Source organism: Cetorhinus maximus, chromosome 3 (assembly GCF_964194155.1).
Source record: "Cetorhinus maximus chromosome 3, sCetMax3.hap1.1, whole genome shotgun sequence".
Classification (NCBI taxonomy): domain Eukaryota; kingdom Metazoa; phylum Chordata; class Chondrichthyes; order Lamniformes; family Cetorhinidae; genus Cetorhinus; species Cetorhinus maximus.
The window spans coordinates 183,652,186-183,668,054 of record NC_135881.1 but is presented as its reverse complement, the minus strand read 5'-3'; the positions used below and the strand labels follow the sequence as shown (position 1 = coordinate 183,668,054).

The window sequence follows — 15,869 nt, the reverse complement described above, 5'->3', positions numbered from 1 at the left end:
TTCTATGGTTTTATGGTGTTGTCTGAACAGCATGTGCACCTGAGACATTCCATCATTTGTATGTACCTGCATGGAATTCTTAGCAAGATCTTCCAAGATTTGGAGCTTGTGTTAGTGAAGCATGTGCGAACTCTTTCCAAGTCAGAAGTGTGTGAGACTTTGACAGATCCATGCATATGGTTTTGTTCATGCCAAGGGCCTACTGCCATTTCCCTTCTAGGGGCCAGAGGCCGCTGGCCTGTAGGTTGGTCTGGAGGAAGTTGGTCCAGGCAGCAGAACCTCATCTTCAGCAATCCAATGGTCTGTTCTATTGCTGTCCTTGTTGAGGCACGGGAGGTATTGTCCTTCTCCTCTGCTGGGCTGTGTGGGTTCCACGCAGATGTCATGAGCCAGGCCTTCTGAGGATAACCCCCATCACCCAGGAGTCATCCCTGCAACTGTGCATGGGGAGTAAACAACTATAGCACCTGAAAGTGACTGAGACTAGGAAACAAGCACACAGCTGAAGGATTCGCTTTTGGTGGCCACAAACCAGCTGTACATTGATGAAATGAAAGCCCTCTTGGTTTATGAATGATTCTGGCTATTCCCAGGGAGCTCTCAGTGCCACATGTACAGTAAGTCCCTGTTTAACATTGACTCACTTAACATTGTCTCACTTTAATAATCATTGAAAAAGTACTGTCAATATATCCATTTAGTGTTGCCAGATTCACTTTAATGTCATTCACCACAGGCTTCCTCAACTGTGGCCTGCTGCTCACATGACCTATCCTGCAGTGTCCCACTCTCGCCATCAGTCCCTCTTCCTCCCGCTGCCAGCCTTGCCTACTGGCATTGCAATCTGGCCTTGCCTCCACCCCAGCCTTCCCACCCTCACCTCCTGGCCTCTGTTCTTACCTTAGTTCCTGGGGTCTATTCTTACCACTCCACCCCTGGCCCCTGGTTCATGGATCCCCTGCTGCCTTCGCTCCTGGCTTACACTGAAGTCCTAGGCTCCATCTAGTGGCAGATGTTGGTCAGTGCAGGTCGTCAAGACTTCAGCTGCTACCTGCACCAACCAACTTCTGCACTAGATGGAGCCTCATCAATCTAAAAGTGCCCAACTCTGGCATTAACTTTGATTCCTATGGGAATCTTTGATTCACGTAAAGTTGTTTCACTGAAAGTTGCGAAATTCAGGAACGCAACCACAAGTATAAGTGAGGATTCACTTTTGCAATTAATTGCCTCTTGTACTTGGCCAAATCCAGCTATGGAGCTGAATCCAGCTATGGAGCTGAATCCAGCTATGGAGCTGAATCCAACAGTTCTGGCTGCCTTCCTCTCAGGGTTTGTGCTGAATCTCACAAAATCATCGGCTCTTTTGTACAGGACTTTGGTGAACTGCCTAATGCATGTGTGTGTGGCTGACTGCAAGGTGCCACACATGGCCCCCGTGGAGCCCTGGGATGGCTCGGTGGCGTAGAAATTCAAGGCCGTGGCCACTTTTAAGGCTACTGGCATAGGATGGTCTCCCCATTCCACAAGGCCTAGGTCTTCCTGCAGGAGCTTACATAGGGTCAGTGACTGACTGCTGTGATATCCTCAGCCATCTTTCACATTGAGTAACTACTTGCAGATGTCAGAGAGGCAGTAACTGACAGAGTGCAGTATATTCAGTCACATGCCATTGCTTGGCATTGCAAGGGCCCTTGGCTGCCAGCATCCTGAGTTGTCTGATCGTCTGCTGCTGGCCTTTGTGGTTCTTCTGGCCGTTGCTGGGTTTGGCCCTAGGCATCCTCTCCAGTTCCTCTCCTCCTCCATCACAGCATCAAAAAGCACTGGCTGCTCGAGAGCCATCCTGTCTATTTGTAAGTTATTCATTTATTGAGCGTGTGCATAGTCACATATCCAAACAATAACACACAGAAATGATTATGAAAATAGTCATGCAAGTACAGGGAGGAACACTGTTATAATACAGATCGGTTGTGTTATGTTGAAAAAGCCATATATTTAGCTTGCTTTGGCTATAGGTATCATGAGTAGTATTGTACTTCATTGGGAATGCCCTGAGGTTGTAAACGGCCCAATATATGTATTGCGTTTCTTGCTTTCTTTCAGACTTAGGAATTAGACAACTGTTTTGTAGTATATTGTACTCCAAAGCCACACCCCATTCCCCCAACCCAAAGAAAAAACACAATAAACAGTTGCATTTAATTTCAGCTACTTATAAGCAAAAGCTACCTCTGGAAATGGGAACAAGGCTGATCACAAGAGAAATAACAATGCAGATACAGTCAGCAGGCAGATAACATTTAGCTTTTAAATCAAAGACACAAATCGTATTACAAAATATTTAAATTCTCTTCCTAATTATATAATTTATTTCAAAAATACGCATACAACAAGACATTTATTTATCAACTAAGCACCTGAATTTTGTAATTCGTCATTATTGCAGAGGAAGGTTTTCCAAATGAGCTCAGGAGTCCTCAATTTGTTCGGTGTCAAAGGCATCAATGGGTAACATTTGCTCATCTTTTGACGATTAATCCTGTAATAGGTTTTTTTTAAGGAACATGAACATTGAGTATTGAAACTTCAAAGTACTTACAACTACACTTTAAAAACAATGTGCAAAACACACATGAAGTATTCTGAACATAAAGACACAATTTTCTTTCATTACTAACATTGGGGGCTGGAAGCTGAATTAACTCTAACATGCAGAAGGTATAATTACCCCAAAGCACTTTCATATTTAGTATTTCTGGGTACAAAATAACCAAATGGCATGTCTTACTGTTCTGCAGAGGATATACATGTTTAAAATTTATCATCTGTGGCTTGATGTTCAAAAATATATTATGTCAACATTTTCTTCCGCACTATCTAGAAATGAGCTCTTTTGAAGATTCCAGTGGGGAATTGTTTAGGTTATGAAGGGAACCAGTTTGGGGAAAATCTAATCATCTGCAGAACTGCCCAATAGGTTCCATTTACTAGTATCCTCACACAAGTATGGGAACTACATTGTTACGATCTGGTTAGGGACCAGTAACTTTTTTCTTTAAGGTAAGCAAAGTTTGAAATCCCAGTTATCCACTAAGAGAATAAGGAGAGAAGATTCCACTGTTTCAAAAACAAAATAAACTTTACTAATCAAAGTCAGAAAAGTAAAACAATTTCCAATATCTACCTTATACTCCAACATTCATAATTAACATGAGGTAAATATGAATTAATAGGTAAACTGTGGTCAAACGCACCACACTACACATTAAATAGCAGATGCAACCAAGATAGATTGCACTGATTTCACAGCAACCCAGCCAGAAGTCAGTGACCACTGTGAGTCGCAAAATCGCAATGAAACTCTGTTTCCCTTGGGAGGGATTTCAACTCTTCGCTTTCGATAATCTAGCCTCTGAATTCCTTCAAAAGCTACTCAGACTTGGACTGCTTGAATGACTGCCCACCTCCCAATAGTTCAATCTCTTCTCCTGAGACTGCGTTCCATGGCTGGATTCACATTGCTGTACTCCTGCCTCTATTTATCGGCACAATTCCAATTCTTTTGCAGACTTCTAGCTTCACTAAGCTGACATTGCCTGAGTTTATGCAAACTTCAGTCTACCGAGCTATGGATGGCTCACAGGGCTTCTTCAGAGCCCTAATGCCTGGAACAGAACCAGTGACCCTCCACCACCTTCTCAGCTCTCAGGACTTCTCGTGCATCCTAACTGCACTGAACTGCTCCCAGGGCTTGCCTGTGAGCTACAAACTACATGAGGACCAAACTGAAAACCTCTCTCTCTGAGCAAAACACGCAGATAAATTGAAATCAGAGAACCTTGTTAAGCTCCACCCATCTCCATGATGACATAGCCTTTCAGGGTTCACGGAATGTTTTTAAACTAATTTAGCTCTAAATCTCAAAACAAAACATCTCTCTGGATTGCACTTCTTTGCAAACAGCAAGACATCACATCTCAGCTCTCCATGCTAAATGAACCCACATGCAGTTTTAGGATCTTACCTTTTCAGGGGCTAACCCCTTAAGTCAACATAGCCCCAACCTTTTAAGTGTAATAGACTACAAGCTGCTTTAATTGCATTTATCCTATTTTCTATAGTTAAACTTTAATCTTCCCAGAGCTAAACATTACCTCCTAAAATATTAACATGAACCATAGACAGATACTCATCAGAAAATCTTCAGATAAGTTCAATAGCTATCTCAAAAATCTACCCAGATAAAGTTTAGGGAATTAAATTGAGCCAAGCAACAGTATCCTGAAATTGTAATATTTGTCTACTACCTTCAAAAATGAAGAAATCTCCAATGGTACTTCATGATAACTGTGTGGAAGTAAGTATATTTGACACCTTTTTCAAATGTCCTAATTGAAACAGCCCGATCTATCTAAACTAATCATGCTGCCTTCAGAAAATAAATCTAAACTTCCGGACGCAATGGGGCAGAAGATACACAAAAACCCATACCATAATGCTAAGTTATTGAGGGGAGGTGGTGGTGTAGTGGTAATGTCACTGGACTAGTAATCTAGCCACCCAGGCTAATGCTCTGGGGACACAGATTCAAATCCCACCACAGCAGCTAATGGAATTTATAATTCAATCAATAAATCTGGAATTAAAAACTAGTCTCAGTAATGGTGACAGCAATGTGGTTGACTCTTAAATGCACTGTAAAATGGTATAGCAAGCTACTCACTTGTATCAAACCATTATAAAGTCTAAGTTTCAACCAGATAGACCACTCAACCTAGGCACCACAAACAGCAATGTCAAACCTTGCTGACATCTGGGGGCTTGTGCCAAAATAGGGAGAGCTGTCTCACAAATTAGACATTGGCTGGAACTGGTGTTAGGGGGTCATGGCAAGGGGAACAATATGGCAAGAAAGCCAAAAATTGGTTTCATGCCATTGTGAAACCAGTTTGTGATTGTCAGCTCCACCCGTCAATGACAGGCCACATTTCCCACCGCCACACATTAGGAACCCAATTTCAATACTTTAGCATCTCATTATTGGCCCTGCTCACCGGAATCAAACCCCCTCCCCATGTCATATTTACTGCCCATGTCTGCATGACTTCAGAACGGTGTGTTTTACAACTGCCTTTAAAAGTTGTGCACTCAGAGACCTGAACTTCGAGGGGAACTCAGAGATGAGTGCACACAACCTTGCGCAGTGCCTGTAGAACATCAAAGAGGCACCGTGCATTCGCGGGTTCACAGGCAAGTTGCACTTTCCCAGCTGGCTTTCAGTGCGGTGCTATGGCAGGGGCACCAGTGCGGGTCAGGCCAGTGTGGGGGGTGCGGGGGTGGCAAGACAGCACAGACTGAAGGAACTACACAAGCACATGCCGGGGTGCGTGGGAAACGGCTCACACTTGGAAAAGCTTGTCAAAAGTGAGCAACCTTCCACAGTTGAGACGCTGTAGCTGCGGCTCCATTGATATGCTTGGAGTCGGGTCTCCAAAGCGTTTCTGCCCACTCAACCAACACAAAAACATGAAAGTGTCACCAAATACTTCTGAACCTTTCATCCCTCAGGCGCAGACTGCAAATTAATGCACGTTTTAGGGGGCAGCAGAGCAATTAGCCAACTGGGCAGGTTGTCCAATCACCTGCGAAAGGTGGCCATGGCGCAGTCACTGGTGGAGGTGCTCACAGCCCCTTGCAATGTCTTTATTAAGGTTTGGACCAGTATCCATTATGGCTCAAGCTAACAGTGCAGCCTTGCAGTGTGGGTTAGGAGAATGACTGTGCCTGAGCTGAGAGCACAGCATGCAGTCCAGTGGGTGAAGCTGCCGCCAATCGGTCAAGTGGAATGTGGCGGTGGAGGGTGGGGTTTCGGACAGTGCACTACCCACTGGCCGTCCTAATCTCCTGCATGTGTGAAGGGGCCCTCGGACTTAACCAAGAGTGGTCCTTAGGACATATATGCTAACCCACGCATCTCTCTCTTTGATCCCACAGGAGGAGAACATCAGGATCATGGAGCCTGATGATTTAGTGGTATACCTCATGGCTTATAGGGAGCAGGAAAGAAGAAGAGAGCGGCGGAGACGCCTGGCTCAGCAGAGGGAGGAGCAACTCCTTCAAGATGAATGGGCTGCAGGATCTGCTGCGCACACAGCTGAAGATCTACAGAGAGCCGTCGCTCATAGGTGCTTCGCTAGACCCAGGGTCTATAGATGGCGCTTGTCATTCCTGCAGATGACCGAGAACCAGTGTCGCCAAAAGACTGCGCATGTCAAGGAAACTGGTCAGTCACGCATGCCACCTACTGCAGGATTTGGTGCTAGGGGACGTGGAGGGTATCCACTGCCAGTGGCCATGAAAGTGACCATGCCACCCAATGGCTCCTTCCAGGGTTCCACAGGTGACCTGAGCGGGATCTCGCAAGCTTCCATGCACTAGTGTATCCAAGTCACCGACGCCAACTTTGTGAAGGCACAGAACTTTGTGCATTTCACCTGGGATCAGGAAAGCCAGGAAGCACGAGCGCTGGGATTTGCGTAGATCTCTGGTTTCCCACAGGTGCAGGGTGCCATCGACTGCATTCCTGTGGTGCTTAGATCTCCATGGCAACAAGCAGTTAACTATGTCAACCGCAAGGGCTTCCATTTGCTGAATGTGCAGCTGGTGCGCGACCACCACAAACACATCCGACAGGTCTGTGCACGATTCCCAGGGAGCGTCCATGACTCCTACATGGTCAGCAGGTCTCAGATCCCTGACATCTTGCAAGCACCAGAGAGGCTGCAGGGCTACCCACAGGGGACATGTCTCAATGATACCCATGCGGCAGCCTCACATTACAGCAAAGCAACGATACAATGAGGTTCATGTTTGTGACATGGACTTTGGTGTAGCAAACGATAGGCATTTTGAAAACGGGGTTCCAGTGCCTCGACAGATTTGTTGGGACACTGCAATACAGTCCCTAGAGGATGTTGGCATCATCGCCACTTGCTGTGCGCTCCGCAAACTGGTGCTGCAACAGGGGGCGGGGGGGTGACCTGGCTGAGGAGGAGGTGGAGGAGCTGCACGTATCCTCCGATGAGGATAAAAAAGAGGATGATGATGATGAGGTCCTCGAAGGCAAGAATGCCAGCGATGAGGACATCGCACTGGCCTGATGAGGCAGGTGCACTCGGGAGGTCCTCACAGCCACAACATTCCTGGAGGATGATGCAGTGAGAAAACTCCACAGATCCTCACATAGCCTCTGAGAATGTCTGACTCCTGTCAGGCTGAGGCCTGCTCACTTGCGCTCTGTGATCAGGGTCATATCATGGAGACACAGACGTAAAACTTTAAATGCACCCAATCTTTTGTCAGCCTTCAGCACCTGTCCCCTTCAGGAGCACAGAATCACCGGTCATAGATGCTGAAGAGATGGGGGCCAGCCCCATCTCAAAGGTGTTGATAGCACAGAGAGAATGACGGAACTCTGTGACGCCTGCCCACGACATTCTGGCAGCAATGACAAGCACCGTCGAGGTGCAGACATCACTAATCACAGAATAACACAGAATCACAGTGCAGAAGAGGCCCTTCGGCCCATCGAGTCTGCACCAACACATGTGAAACGCCTGACCTACCTACCTAATCCCATTTACCAGCACTTGGCCCATAGCCTTGAATGTTATGACATGCCAAGTGCTCATCCAGGTACTTTTTAAAGGATGTGAGGCAACCCGCCTCCACCACCCTCCCAGGCAGTGCATTCCAGACCGTCACCACCCTCTGGGTAAAAAGGTTTTTCATCACATCCCCCCTAAACCTCCTGGCCCTCACCTTGAACTTATGCCCCCTTGCAACTGACCCTTCAACTAAGGGGAACAGCTGCTCCCTATCCACCCTGTCCAAGCCCCTCATAATCTTGTACACCTCGATCAGGATGCCCCTCAGTCTTCTCTGTCTCCAACGAAAATGACCCAAGTCTATCCAACCTCTCTTCATAACTTAAATGTTTCGTCCCAGGCAACATCCTGGTGAATCTCCTCTGCACCCCCTCCAGTGCAATCACATCCTTCCTATAATGTGGCGACCAGAACTGCACACAGTACTCCAGCTGTGGCCTCACCCAGGTTCTATACAACTCCAACATGACCTCCCTACTTTTGTAATCTATGCCTCGACTGATAAAGGCAAGTGTCCCATATGCCTTTTTCACCACCCCACTAACATGCCCCTCCGCCTTCAGAGATCTATGGACACACATGCCAAGGTCCCTTTGTTCCTCAGAACTTCCTAGTGTCATGCCGTTCACTGAATACTTCCTTGTCAAATTACTCCTTTCAAAGTGTATCACCTCACACTTATCAGGGTTAAATTCCATCTGCCACTTATCTGCCCATTTGACCATCTCGTCTATATCTTCCTGTAGCCCAAGACACTCAACCTCATTGTTAACCACCCGGCCAATTTTTGTGTCATCTGCAAACTTACTAATCCTACCCCCAACATAGTCATCTATGTCGTTTATATAAATGACAAATAATAGGGGACTGAGCACAGATCCCTGTGGTATGCCACTGGGCACTGGCTTCCAGTCACTAAAGTCATCACCCTCTGCCTCCTAAGCCAATTTTGAATCCACCTTATCAAATTATCCTGTATCCCATGTGCATTTGCCTTCTTTATAAGTCTCCCATGTGGGACCTTGTTAAAGGCTTTGCTGAAATCCATATAAACTACATCAACTGCAATACTTTCATCTACACACCTGGTCACCTCCTCAAAAAATTCAATCAAATTTGTTAGGCATGACCTCCCTCTAACAAAGCCATGTTGACTATCCCTGATCAAACCTTGCCTCTCCAAGTGGAGATAGATTCTCTCCTTCATAGCTTTCTCCAATAGTTTCCCTACCACTGACGTGAGACTCACTGGCCTGTAGTTCCCTGGCTTATCTCTGCAACCCTACTTAAATAGCGGAACCACATTAGCTGTTCTCCAGTCCTCTGGCACCTCCTCCATGGCCAGAGAGGAATTAAAGATTTGGGTTAAAGCCCCTGCGATCTCCTCTCTTGCCTCCCTCAGCAGTCTGGGACACAAATCATCCAGACCTGGAGAGTTGTCCACTTTTAAGCCTGTCAACACCTCCAATACCTTGTCACTCCCTATATCAATTTGCTTAAGAACCTCGCAGTCTCTCTCCCCGAATTCGATACCTTCATCCTCATTCTCTTGGGTGAAGACGGATGTGTCAACACTCTAGCGATGTCCTCTTGCTCCACCCATAGATTGCCCCCTTGGTCCCTTATGGGCCCTACTCTTTCCCTGGTTATCCTCTTCCCATTGATATACTTATAGAATATCTTGGGATTTTCCCTACTTTTACCAGCCAGAGCTTTCTCATATCCCCTCTTTGCTCTCCTAATTGCTTTCTTAAGCTCCACCCTGCACTTTTTGTACTCCACTAATGCTTCCGCTGATTTACTTCCCTTGTACCTGCTAAAAGCCTCTCTTTTCCTTCTCATCGTAATCTGAATATCTCTGGTCATCCATGGTTCTCTGGGCTTGTTATTCCTTCCCATCACCCTGGAGGGAACATGTTGAGCCTGTACCATCCCCATTTCCTTTTTGAACACCCCCCACTGTTCCTCTGTAGCTTTCCCCACAAGTAACTGTTCCCAGTCTACCTTGGCCAGATCCTGCCTTATTTTACTAAAATCCACTCTCCCCCAATCCAAAACATAATGTGTCCAGTGAGTGTGAGGCCGGACCATCACTTTGGTCTGAACATTATACACTGCACAGGGAAGAGGCCCTGGACTGAGACACCTGCCTTTATCTTGTGCAGGAACCAAGGTTTCACACCTGAGTGACAAGAACACTGCTCATCGTAACAAGGAGCCATAGGCAAGGAGACATTCTTGGGAGTTTATTTACAACAGTGGACAGTATGTACAAGTGATTAACACCCGTGCCCAGGCTGTGCAACTACATCTTCTTAACATTCCTAACTCTGCTGCTATGTCTTGGTATTTCCCCGACATCCACAGCGGAGGTGGAGGCAGCCTGCTGACTGCTATGCCCTGTCTGTGATGACCTTGATGGGTGTCCTCTGGAGGGCCAAGACCTGGAGGACCCCAGCCTGCCTTCGGGGTCCTGCTGTGTGGCAGTGGCACCCTCCTCGACCTGTTGAGCTGGAGCTGCTGGGGTCACAGAAAGAGGGGATTCGGATGGGCCGGACCCTCCCGGAGTCACCTGGGTGGTTGGCCCAGGGGTGTGCGCTTGCTGATCCTCCTCCTTTTGGGTGCTCGAGGGCCCCTGGCTGACTCCTTGAGGAGAGGGGGAAGCTGGACTGAGATCGAGCTGCCCTGCACCTCTCTCGCATTGACACTGCTAGAGGCCAACTATGGCGTTAGCGATGGAGTTCAGTCGGCGCAGCAGTGCAGGACCGATGTCCTGGACCAAGGTCTCCATGGCAGCTGCCATCCTACCAGTGTTGAGCCGGTGTGTTAACATGCTGGTGCTATCACCTCAGCCTGAAGGCGGACGGACTCCTCCATCGTGCCTTGTAATCTGAGGAGTACATCTGACAACCCTTCCTGATGTTCCCAAGCTTGCCTTTGCAGCTCTAGGAAATGATGTATGGCTGAGTCCATGGGCTCTTCATCTGAGTCAGAAAATTTCTGGCCTCCAGCAGTGCTCTGAGTGCCTTAAACCTGGGGAATCCCTGACTCCGCCTGCTGTGGATCAGACAGTGCGACGTGTTCACCAGATTGTGACCCCCAAGGCTACTCTAGAACCAGATGCCACTGAGGTGTGTGTCCCTGTGCTGGTGGAGGGTGTGGGTGAGCCCTGTGACAGGACTTCAATTAGGGTGTCATCAGATTCTTCTTCTGAGGTATTTTCAGGGCTTGAGTCAAGGACATAGCTTGTGAACCCCCTCAGCTGATTCTAGATGTCTCTGCAAAAGCAAGGAGAGGTAATTAGTGCATAGCATGGGACTGTAGAACAGGGGAACCCACTCACAGCATAGTTGCCCGATGGATGTTACACTGCTGGATCCTCACTTGGTTGAGCAATGCCAACCTCACCGTCAGCACAGGGATGGTCCAGATCGTCTCTGGCCAGCTGGATGATTCTATTATCAAAGTTTGTGACAGCCTTGATTTTGGGCATTCCCCCACCAGTCTGCAACCTCTCCCTGTTGTTGTGTGCTAGCTTGTCCTGCATGAATACAGATGGGTAGAGTGTAAGCAGGATGCTTGCCAGGCCAGGTGAGAAGGATGCCTGGCATATGTTGGTGGTGAGTGGTGCCATTGGCGGGATGAAGACACGATCCACAGGGCAGATGAAGGTGTGTGTGAGAGTGAATGGTGATGTCCCTTGAACTGGCAGTAAGTGAGATCCCTGTGGATGTGTGATGGGTTTGTGAGTGTGTGAGTTGAGAGTGATAAGAAGAGTGACTTACCCTGGTGGAAGGGAGGAGATCATTCATCCTCTTTCAGCACTGGGTGGCTGTCCTCTTTTTCAGGGTGTTGGTGCTGACCACCGCCGCTACCGCCTCCCAAGCTGCATTGGTGACCTTGCTTGCTGGTCTTCGCCCTGAGTCCAGTAGGCCCCTGAGGGAGGAGCATGTTTCCTCCCTTTGGCAGCCATGACTTTGCAGCAGCTTCCAATCCCTTAGAGGGAGCTAGCTCTGTGCAGGGGCCCCCTTCAAATGTGATGCCCGGATTACTGAAGGCCTGAGGTGATGGTGGGTCAGACAAATCAGAGGCCGTCCCACCAACGATCCGGCGGGTTTCCTGGGAATGCATTATTAATGAGGCGGGACATGGCGGGTGTGAAAGCCCGGCATTGCAGCCAGCAGGTAAAAGGACTTTTTCATGTCCACTACTGCACTCTGTGCAAATCTGGGACGACTCTGCCCACTGTCTGTGAGGCGTGATTCCATGAGTATGGCTATGCCCCAGACATTACAATCACCACCCGTCCTGTCCCACCAGCAGGGTAGATCCACAAGAATTGGCGACACAGAAATATACATTTGGAAAGGAGCTTCCCTGGGAGCCCTCAACATTGACTCCAGACCCCATGAAGTCTCATGCCATCAGGTCAAACCTTCTGCTCACCACCTAGCGCACCCCCTCAGCTGATGAGTCAGTATTCCTCCATGTTAAACACCAATTGGAAGAAGCACTGAGGGTGGTAAGGGTACAGAATGTATTTTGGTGAGGGGGCTTCAATGTCCATCAACAAGAATGGCTCAGCAGCACCACTTCTGACCGAGCTGGCCAAGTCCAAAAGGACATAGCTGCTAGGCTGGGTCTGCGGCAGGTGGTGAAGTAACCAAGAGGGAAAAACTTACTTGACTTCATCCTCACCAATCTACCTGTCATATCGTGACCACCGCACAGACCTTGTGGAGACAGTCCTGCCTTCATATTGAGGATGCCCTCCATCATGTTGTCTGATACTACCACCCTGCTAAATGGGATAGGTTTCAAACAGTTCAAGCGACTCAAAACTAGGCAACATCAGCAGCAGAATTATAATTACAACCATAATCTGTTAACTCATGGCTCAGCTTATCCCCCACTCTATTATTACCATCAAGTCAGGGGATCAACTCTGGTTCAATGAAAAGTGCAGGAGGGCATGCCAGGAGCAGCACCAGGCATACCAAAAAATGTGGTGTCAACCTGGTGAAGCTACAACACAGGATTATTTGTGTGCCAAACAGCAGAAGCAGCAAGTGATAGACAGAGCCAAGCAATCCCACAGCCAACTGATCAGATCTACCCTCTGCAGTCCTGCCACATCCAGTTATGAATGGTGATGGACAATTAAACAACTAACAAGAGGAGGCAGCTCCACAAATATCCCCATCCTCAACGATAGGGGAGTCCAGCACATCAGTGCAAAAGATAAGGCTGAAGCATTTGCAACCATTTTCAGCTAGAAGTGCTGAGTGGATGATCCATGGGAAGTCAGTGGGAATCAGGAAGAAAACCCTCTGCTAGTTGGAGTCATAGCTAGCACAAAGGAAGATGGTTGTGGTTGTTGGACGCCAATTATCTGTCAGGACATCACTGCAGGAGTTCAAGGTAGTGACCTTGGCCCAACCATCTTCAGCTGCTTTTTCAATGACCTTCCCTCTATCATAAAGTCAGAAATGGGGATGCTCACTGATAATTGCACAATATTCAGCACCATTCACGACTCCTCAGACACTGAAGCAGCCTGGATCCGTACGCAGCAAGGCCTGGACAATATTCAGGCATTGGCTGATAAGTGGTAAGCAATATTTGTGCCACATAAGTGCCAGACAATGAACATCTCCAACAAGAGTGAATATAACTATCATCCCTTGGCCCATGAATATAACCATCGTCACTGAATACCCCATTGTCAGCATCCTGGAGGTGACCATTGACCAGAAACTGAACTGGACTAGCCATATAAATACTGTAGCTACAAGAGCAGGTCAGAGGCTGGGAATTCTACAGAAAGTAACTCCCCAAAGTATGCCCACCATCTACAAGGCACAAGTCAGGAGTGTGATGGAATATTCTGAACTTTGCCTGGATGAGTGCAGCTCCAATAACACTCAAGAAACTGGACACCATCCAAGACAAAGCAGCCTGGGTGATTGGCACCCCATCCAACAGCTTAAACATTCACACCCTCCACCACAGACAGACACAGTTGCAGCAGTGTGCACCATCTACAAGATGCACTGCCGCAACTCACTAAGGCTCCTTCAACAGCACCTTCCGAACACGTGAACTCTTCCACCTGGAAAGAGGAGGGCAGCAGATAGATGGGAGCACCACCACCTGTAAGTTTCCCTCCAAGCCGCTCACCATCCTGACTTGGAAATATATCGCCGTTCCTTCACTGTCGTGGGGTCCAAATCCTGGAACTCCCTGACAGCACTGTTGGTGTAACTGCACCACATGGACTGCAGCATTTCAAGAAGGCAGCTCACCACCACCCTCTAAAGGGAAATTAGGGATGTGCAATTGACGTCCACACCCCGTGAACGAAAAAAAATTAATAAACACCCATAATGGGAAAACTTTGTTTTCCAATAAAACTTTGTTTACAATAATGAATGCAATATTCTCTCACTCTATTTTATGAGACAAGTATGTTTCACGTAGAGAAAAAAATGTTGTTCCCCTTTATCCACCCTGTTTGTTACATCCTCAAAAAAGTCTAATAATAATTTGTCAAACACAATTTCCTTTTCATATCGTCACGTTGACTCTGCTTGACTGAATGATGATTTTCTAATTGTCCTGCTCCTACTTCCTTAACGGATTCCAACATTTGCCCAGTGATGGATGTTCGACTAACTGGCCTGTAGTTACCTGCTTTCTGTCTCCCTCCTTTCTTTAATAGGGGTGTTACATTTTTGGCTTTCCAATCCGCTGAAACCTTTCCAGAATCTAGGGAATTTTGGAAGATTCCAATCATTGCATCCAGTATCCATCCAGCTGCTTCTTTTCAGATCCTAGGATGCAGGCCTTCAGGCGCAGGGCTCTTGTCAGCCTTTAGTCCCATTAGTTGTCCTAGTACTTTTTCTCTAGTGATAGTGATTGTTCTAAGTTCCTCCCTCCCTTTTGCCCCTTAATTTTCTACTATTATTGGGAGGTTTTTAGTGTCTTCTACTGTGAACACAGATACAAAACACTTGCTCAAAGTCTCTGTCATTGATTTGTTTCCCATTATTAGTGCCACTGGGTCTGACTTAAATCAATTTAAACAAGCTTCACAGGCTCTTGGCAGGCAGGTCACGGGTAATGTTCTCTTATAAAAGCACATGAGCAGCCCTGCAGCAATATTATATTCACCATGCATTGAAATGAACAGGTCATTCATAATTTCATCAGTTCATTGGGAGAAATTTCCAACATTATGCAAGTCGCGTCCTTTCAAATATAAATGTAGTGTTCAGAGAGGTTTAAGCCTGCACAGTACACAGAAAATTTATAGAGGGGACATTGATTACCAGGCTGCCGACTAAGATTCACAAATCAATTGATTTTGTGTTGGAAACTAAGTGGGCACAGCCCTGCCCCTTTCTATTGGCCTGAAGCCACCAGGCGCCATTCTTTCGCCGAATATAAGGTAAAAACAGTGAGTATACTTGTGGTCAGAAAGTATAACATATGCCAGGGCCATTACCAATATTCCCTGTAAGCTGCATGGGCAGGCAGCCGTGCAGACATCAGAAATGTACCCCACAGGGTAGAAACAGGCCATACCCAAGCAATATTCCCTATAAATTGTGGATATGTATGGCCTCACATCAGTCTTAAAGGGACTGGGCAGTGCAACTATCCAGTCAAAATGCAAGTTCAAGGGAATTTGATTGTGGCATTGTCTCACACAAGGGAATGAGTTTCTGTAGGAGAAGCAATGGAAGTGAACGAACCCAGAACTTACCCACTGCTGAAATGAGCATTCATCTTCACAATGCAATGGAAGTCTCTAATAAGCTAAAATAACCGTGGAATTTCAGATTAACTCATGAAACACTTGTGTATTTGTACTCCACTATGTAATTTCAGTGTCAATGCCCTCTACAAAGCCTATAATCTGCAATCTTGGTGATCTGGTAACCTTGGTGGCAATTGTCATTTATGATTTGTTACTATATTTAAAAGCATCTACCTTAGCAACTGTGACAGTCCTAAAGGAAATGGATTCTTGCCTTCTTCTGGGCCTTTCAACAGGAACTCTACATAAGTGATGGGCAATGGCATCTGATTGAAAGAGATGTGTACAGTTTATCCATCAATTATAATTCATGAGGTTTTTTTCAAAACATAACCATACCAAAAGAGCTACACACTTATGAACAATTCAGCGCAAAG

The 15,869-nt window shown here is 46.9% G+C and overlaps 1 long non-coding RNA gene across 1 annotated transcript in view; it reads right to left on the bottom strand.

Annotated features, from left to right (window-relative positions):
• Positions 1–2,417: 2,417 nt before the first annotated feature.
• Positions 2,418–15,869, bottom strand: part of LOC144673678 (uncharacterized) — a 31,607-nt gene continuing 18,155 nt past the window's right edge. The window contains exons 2-3 of the long non-coding RNA XR_013574403.1: positions 15,667–15,758; positions 2,418–2,542 (exon numbers count right to left, since the gene is read on the bottom strand). This is a non-coding gene — a long non-coding RNA (uncharacterized LOC144673678). The remainder of the gene's footprint in view (positions 2,543–15,666; positions 15,759–15,869) is intronic.